At 48.4% G+C, this 7774-nt stretch overlaps 1 protein-coding gene across 13 annotated transcripts in view; it reads left to right on the top strand.

Annotated features, from left to right (window-relative positions):
* The first annotated feature begins 597 nt into the window (after window positions 1–597).
* PER2 (period circadian regulator 2) overlaps window positions 598–7774 on the top strand; it is a 50944-nt gene continuing 43767 nt past the window's right edge. For 12 of the 13 annotated variants that reach the window (XM_065844325.2, XM_071812430.1, XM_071812432.1 and 9 more), the window contains exon 1: window positions 598–754. The gene's annotated coding sequence lies outside the window, so the exon portion shown is untranslated. Of the gene's footprint in view, window positions 755–1009; window positions 1091–7774 lie in introns of those variants that run through there. The other variant, XM_065844326.2, reaches the window with a different exon arrangement.

Genomic DNA, 7774 nt, shown 5'->3' with positions numbered 1-7774 from the left:
AACTTGTGAACACTACATGGGGTCAGTTTCGAAACTTCAGGGTGTGCACCCAGCACAGCTGGCAATACCAGGAAACGGGATACGGGCGCTTCTCCCTTATGTAAGCGCACCGGGGCCCCGGCAGGCCATTGGCTGGCCCGGCAGAGCAATCCCCGGAGGCTCCAGCTGCTGCTTCCATACCGCCAGCAGCGCGTCAACATCCCTCTGCCCGGGAGGGCGAGGCTCTGCTGCCTGGGCTGTTTTCCCTCTCCCACCAGGCCGTTAACGGCGGTGGCGCTCGGGAACCTCGCCCAGAACGGATTTTTCCTGCCGACAGGGCGTGAGCGCTTCCTGACCCCCCTCGGATGGCACTAAGCGGGCGGCCCGGCCGCCCCTCTTCCACCTTTCCGCCGCCGAGGGGTCCGCGAGGCAGCCGGGCGCTGTGCGGGGACTGTGTGCGCCGCTCCCGGCCAACGCTTCTTCTCTCAGCGGGGCCGAGCGCGCGGCGCGACCGTTAACGGCCAGGCCGCGCGCTGCGCTCCGCCTCGGCTGCCGAGCGCGCGGCCGGCCGCCAACGGTCCCCCCCGCGCCGGCCCCGCGGGCAAGCGCGCGCTGACGTCACGGGTGGCTCCGAAGAGGCGGGGCGGAGCCACTTCCCCCGGCGTGATGTAACCTCTGCCCTCGTCGGCCCTTCGGTCCGGCGGTGGAGGAGCGGCGCAGGCGAAGGGGAGCGGCCGGGGACTGCGGCGGGAGACAGCGCGGCGCCGTGCCGGCGGTGAGTGCTCCGGTAGTCGCGCGGGGACGCGTCTGCGGCGGGGAAGTAGGTGGGGGGGGGGGGGGGGAAGGGGCGGGCTGGCGGGGCTAGCTCGGAGGCGATTGTGGCTGCCGGTGGAAACATGGTGCCACACGTGAGGCTTATGTAAAGTGAGCGGCGTGCGGCGCCGCCAATGGGAGAGGCGTGCGTTCCGCCCTCGCCCCTGTCCACCGCTGGCGTCACATGCTCGCGGCCAATGGCCGTGCGGGCAGGGCGGGCTCTCCGGGCTCAGTCACGTTTCTGCCTGTATGAAGTCGGTGCCGGGCTGCGCCGGGCTGGCTGGACGGGGTGTGCGTGGTGAGTCGGACTCAGCTGGGCGCTTTCTCCGCGACCGGTCAGGACTCGGGGGCCGCTGGCGGGGCGGGGAGAGGGTGGTGAGCGGCAACCGTAGGGGGCAGAGGGGCTCCTCCGCCTTCCCTGCCCGCTGGGCCGAGGTTACGTAACCCCCGCGCTGGGGCTCTCCCGTTGCTGGGGAGACGGGATGGGGCCGCCGGTGGGGCGGGCGGCGCCTTAGGGGTCGGGCCTGTCGGGGAAGGGGCGGCTGGGGCTCCTTTCAAGCTGGGGAGGGGGCGGCCGTGACATTGCTCCTCCATCTCAGACCGTAGCGGGGGAAGAGGGCGCCGGCTTTGAATCCCTTCTCGGACCGGGCCGCGGGGTGGGTGCTCTGGAGGGGAGTGTGGCACGTTCCCCGCCCGTCTCAGACCGGGACGGGGTGTCTGGGGGTGTGAGACACAGACCCCCCAACTCAAGCGGGGCAGGAGCCGAGTGCTCCGAGGGGTGACTGTGCCACACCAGCGCCACCTCCTCTGCCCGTGTGGGGCTTGGCCGGGGTGCCGAGGGGCAGTGGTGCCGCCAACCTCAGAGCGGGAGCGGGGCGGCTGTGCTCCGCGTCCGGGACGGGGTGGTGGCGCCGCGGGGCGGCAGTCGGGCCGGTGTGGAGGAGGAGGAGTGCGGCGGGGCGGCTGTGGTTTCCCCGCCCCGCGGCCGATGGGGGCCCGGTGGCGGCGGGGCCGGTCCCTCGGCGCTGCCGCGGGGCTCCGCTCTGGCGTCCCTGACGGCCGCGGTTGCAGGGCGCGGGCTGCGGCCTCATCTGTGCGAAAGGTCAGCTGCGGGGTTGGGAAGGAGCGAAAATAGACGCGGGGAGCACCTGCGGGGAGCACACGTGTCCCGGTCCGGTGAGCATGGACTGCGGCCCCCCACTCCGCCGTCCCCCCGAGGTGACAGTGCTGTACGCAGCTGTCTTGAGTGGCTTTTTTCACATAAGGAACTGTGTGGCAGTGAGTAGCGGAATCTCAGCGTGCTGCTGAGATGGGTGAGCTACAGGTAGAATAGGCAACAGGTGCGATAGAGTTTTTTTTCTTTTTTTTGTGTTGCCCGTGGTTGCAAGAATGCTTTAGTCTCTTAGATCTTGTGTTTGTGCTGCTGTTGTCATTAGTTGCATGCTATTACCTGCATGATTACAAAACAGTTTATGTAAGTACAGTTTCATGCAAATAGATGAGCAGTATGGTAGCAGTCAAGCTGATACTTTACAACTGACTTTTTGTAATAGGTTAGGATAGGGTGCAGCATTTCTCTGTGTACTACAGGAGCTTAAAAGCTCTCAGAGAGGTCAGTATGAGCTCTCTGGTACTTAGAAACTGAAGCACTTTGCAATTGTATTCTAATGAAACAGTAACTTGACTGAGATAATGCACATGAAGGATTTTGAAGAAACATGTTGGCTTATGTTTTTAGGCTGTGAGGTGTCTTTTTCTTTTCCAAATGTAAGACTCTGAGGTTTACTGTCTTGTACATCGGAGACTGAATACCTACAGCTTATGTATTTACAAGTAAAGTGGGAAAGGTGGAAATTCTGTAATGATTATAGTGGTAAGATTGGTCAAGTCAAAAGTAAAGAACTGGTTTTGTATAGTGAGAAACTGTTTCAAGTTGTCAGCTTCATTTTAACTATAGAGTTTGTTTACAGATCACAGTTAATCTTGGCTAGTTAATGCTTGTCAAAACTGCAGCTGTCTTTTGGAGCTGGCTTTTGCTTTTGTCAAGGTAAAATTCCAATTAATCACAATGATGGTGGTGAGGAATATCTATTTGAATGTAAATGATTAGTTTCAGCAATGTGAGGCTGTTGATAAAACTTAAGGATGTCAAGCTGACGGTCTTGATGGTGTGGCCCTATTCCGTAAACAGATCCCATTGTATATTAGATTATTTGAGGGGATTGCACTTGATGAAACTCAAACTTTCATACCATCTAGAGTGCCTCAGTGTCCGTATGTGTCCTTGATCTTCTCAGCTTTGGGCACAGTGCTGTTTATGCGCTTTACACAGTGGCTGTTGAATACAAAATTTGTGAGCAGGGCCTAGAATTTTATTCACGTTAGAGAGAGTGCCCACGTTGTTGCACTGTAACATCAAGTTCCTTCTTGCTTGTCTGTGTTTGCATGCTCTTGTGATTTTTCTTTTTGCCCTTTCTTACTGAAACTTGTATTATTTCTGCAAAGTGAGGAAGTTTCACTAGAGAACTGGACTGTGTTGTTGGTTCATCCAAGGCTTACTGTTAGCCTTCTGACTGGGGCACTGCCCTGAGGTGTGGAACTCTTGTTCTGGACTGTGGAGGTTACTTACCTTGCTAGTAAGACACAATGGAAAGAAGAGGGCCTTTGGTCCAGAGTAGAAGAAAAAAGCTATTCCTTCAGTTTGGGTGTTTTTTTTGTCAGCTTCAGGTGTTTACTTCAAGGCAGAAAGGAGAATGCTTTAGTTGGATAGTTGGCGTAAGTGTCCAACACTGTGCAGTCAAAAAGTGTGGCCTGCCATGCACTGTGAAGAAGTGTAGTTCAGCTTGACATAGTCCAGAAGGTAAAGGCATGGAAGCTGTAGGCTTCCTATATTTACTCTAACACATCGATGCAGTCTGTGAAAATCTAAGTAATCGTCATTTTTACAGCTCACTCTTATTCCTTTTATTCTTTTTATTCCTTATTCCATGGAGAGGCATTAAAGAGACAGAATATTGTGGCAGCTTTTGGAATAATACCTTTTCCACTTTTTTCCCCACAGTCATGAGATTAAAGTATATATCAACTCAGTTCATCAAATAAGCCTACTTGAGCCTGTCCCTGGACAATGCATTTTTATAGTAATAAATTTCCAATGTGAAGAATCACATTTTTTGAGCAAACTGAGATTTTGATGGTGTTCAGCCATAGTATGAGAATAGAATGAAATGGGGAAACTGATTGCAAGTAGCGTACTGGATTTTTCCTCTGCCTCAGGCTTTATTATGACCAGGAAGTGTTTGGTTTAGATATAGACTGATAAACCAATTTGCTTTTTCCTGGCTTCTTGCCACACCCTTATTTCTCTAACATCTTTACACTATTAAAATGTGCTTTATTGCAGATAAGCATTTTTTAACCCCTTAAAGTATAAGCACATGAACGAGTTACTGTGGGATGAGGTATACGTGGTGTGGTTTAAAAGCAAGTAGACTACAACTAGCCAGTAGAACAAGTAAGTTATCACTAGTCTAGATCAACTGTACTGTTTTATATAGGGTTGCTATAGCTGGCCTATCTTAAAAGGGAACATCATGTTCATAGCAGGGTGTTATGTAATACTTGGCATGGATGTCCAGTAGACGCTGTATTATACTCATAACGTTACCACATCATAATTACTAGATAATCAGGTGTTTCAGAAAAGGAATTTTTGTGTCCAGTTTTGGTTGCATGACCTGGAATTCCTCTATGAGGATGGTACGTTACAGAGATTTTTAACTGTCTTGCTGCATTCACACTTACCACATCCAGTTACATCCCTATTGTGTGAGTTTTGAAATGCTTCAATATTTATTATGTTAAGCCAGCTTGTCAGGCACTGAGCAGCAAATGGGTCAATTAATAGCTGTAGTATTCTTTGTGATGTAGTTTTATTACTCTGAAGGGCTTTGAGTTGCTTTAGGGTACAGATGAGTTTTGATGCAGAAAATGGTGGTCTTGAACATAATGCCACTGATGTTTTGTGTACTGTGTAAAAGGTATTTGTCACCTCTCCTGCTTTAACTGCTGCCTTAAACTTAACAGCCTGGCCCCCACTATAGCAGTAGTTAATGGTGCATGTGTCATTGGTAGTAAGACAAACCCTTTGGTTGCTAGTTGGTGGTTAGTAAATAAAACTCCACCTTCTGACACATAGAGCGTTTTTCTGGGGATCATTTCTTTTTAGCTACGTGTTTAAAGAACATGGGAAAAGAGAAGGCATCTGTCAAAAACATCTTCGTGGGCTAATTGTTTTTAATCCCAACCTGTTGCTGGGATTTCGTGTGGCTTTGTGAAATAAGAGTGATAGAGAAGACCAAAATTAAGAAGGATCAGATGGTTTGGGTATGTCTGCAAAGGCTGTGAAGGGGCTCTGAAGCTACTCTCTAGAGCTCGTTCTGTTCACACTGACAGTGAGCCAGCAACCATATGTAGTAGGAAAGCACTCGAACACATGGGAATCCACATGCCAGAGCATACGCATGGTGATCTGGTACTCTAGTAAGTGGCTTAGTAGATCACCAGGCATGCTTGTGCAGCCTGCTTGCGCTCTGCCTCCCGGCAGTGCTGGAACATGGGCAGATAAGGCTTCTGTGCTTCTGGTTTGTATTTTAAGGTTATCCTGATGAGGTCTTTATATCTGAGTGCCTGTGCCAACTTGTACCAGTCCAGTACAGAGTCCTCCTGGTCTTCTCCTGTGTAGCCTCATCTAAGTGTTCCTGCTCTGGCAGGGGGATTGGACTAGATGATCTCTTGAGGTCCTAACATTCTGTGATTCTCTCCCTCTTGAAGAGTCCTGAGGGACATCAGCAGTGTACTAAGTTTCATGCAAGTTGCACAGCCAGTGCATATTTTCCCTGCTTATCCACATAGACAAGTGTGGTTATGTGAGTTTTTGTGTGTGTGTGTTTGAAAGGTATTGTAAAGTCAACAAAAGTGTTTGTACAGATGTTTTTAGCTGCTGCTGATATACTGCTGAAGTAGTGATAATTTTAGAGGAGCTTTCTGATTTCTCTGACTTTTGGTGGTCTGATTTAGACAACTTTGTTTGTAGGGCACAATAAGAAGTTAGGATAAATTTACTTTTCTCTAGATATATGATTGTGGAGTGTGGTTTTCCTTTTTCCTTCATTTTCTCCTAGTAGAAAGCAAAACCTTATGGGGTGGTGCTGAAGGGGTAGCGACTCAGCATACTGTTTACATGACAAGTGGACTGAAATACACAGAAGGTGTGTTTCTTGGGGCAAGACTACAGAGTTATTCTGTAGATTGTGTGAATAGGCTGCAGAAGCTTGGTGCAAGCGGTACTGATGTACATCCTGAAAAGATGTGATGGTGGGGAAGAGAGCTCATTTGTATGTCAAAATGTCTGGAGAAGACCTCAAAATTTTGCTTCTGGCTGATTTTGAGTGTGCCATGTTAATTCTTAATGCTTAATTTTTCATATATATAGAAATTTCCTTGTATAGATGGCTTTTAAAAGTAGAACTGGCTTTTTAAAAGAAGAACTAAAGCTATACTGCCTTTCAAACATCCTGTCCTAAAACAGAAGCTGTTAATAACACCTGTAATTTTTCATAGTCAAAGCTTAGGGAGACAAGATGAAGTGGTGAGGATGTCCAGTACTTCTCTTTTTATTTCATGTTGCTTTCTATGTTCCTTATTATTTGCAGCTTTTGTATCTTAGTGTGGTTTTTGTGCTTGACCTTACGTCACGGTTTAATCCCAGCTGGCAACTAACCATCACACAGTCACTCGCTACCTCCCTCCTGGTGCAATGTGGTAAAGAATCGGAAAAGTGAGAAAACTCATGGGTTGAGGCAAGACAGTTTAATGGGTAAAGCAAAAGCTGTGCAAGCAAAGCAGAACAAGGAATTCATTCACTCCTTCCATGGGCAGGCAGGTTCCCCTGTCTCAGGGAAAGCTGGACTCTGTCATGTGTAATTGTTACTTGGGAAGGCTAACACCATCACTCTGAGTGTCCTCCCCTTCCTTCTTTCCCCAGCTGTATATGCTGAGCATGATGACATATGGTCTGGAATATCCCTCTGGTGAGTTGGGGTCAGCTGTCCCAGCTGTGTCTCCTCCCAGCATTTTGTGCACTCCCCACCTTCTCACTGGCAGGCCAGTATGAGAAGCTGAAGAGTCCTTGATTGCTCAGCAACAACTAAAACATCAGCATGTTATCAATATTATTCTCATACTAAATGCAAAACACAGTGCTATACCAGCTACTAGGAAGAAAATTAACTATATCCCAGCTAAAACCAGGATGCCTCATTACGAGTACTTTTGTGTTTCTGCTTAGTTTCTTTAATTGTACAAAGATCTTCAGTATATAAAGCACTTATTTAATTTCAGTTACATGTCTACCATGGGTTCCTCTGTGACTCGAGCTCTTATTTCTCGATACTAATATAGCCAACTCAAAGAACAAGTACATCATGTTTGTTAGGTTGCCACGCTTTGTGGAGTGTGTTACTGATGTGGTGGCTGTATTAGTAATATTCAGATAATTTTTTTGGTGTAGAGTCTTCCAGAGTGGAACTTTCATTCTGACCAAAGTCTTCAATGGGATGTGAACTGCAACAGTGTCTAAAGGGCAGCGTTAGTGTGGAACATTTGTAAGTGTAATATCCGTGGTGAAATTCTCCACTTTTATTTAAGGAAGGGAAGCATTAGGCATGCAAATACTCTGCTTAATGGAGATGTCACCAAATATTAAATATGATGTTTTAGATACTTTAAATCTAGTTTCACTTATGATAAGGGTGAAATATATGACTACATGGGGGGACATGATATTTTTTTTCTGCTTTCTGTGACAACACTTCCTCAAATGTGTCCTTTCTGTTATTTTGTTCAAAAAAGACGAATTGACACATGCAAATATCAAAGAGTTCTGGCTACTGATCTGCTTAATAATATTTCCAGTTCCACT

Source organism: Patagioenas fasciata, chromosome 9, assembly GCF_037038585.1.
Source record: "Patagioenas fasciata isolate bPatFas1 chromosome 9, bPatFas1.hap1, whole genome shotgun sequence".
NCBI lineage: Eukaryota > Metazoa > Chordata > Aves > Columbiformes > Columbidae > Patagioenas > Patagioenas fasciata.
This window is presented reverse-complemented; position numbering and strand designations above follow the sequence as displayed.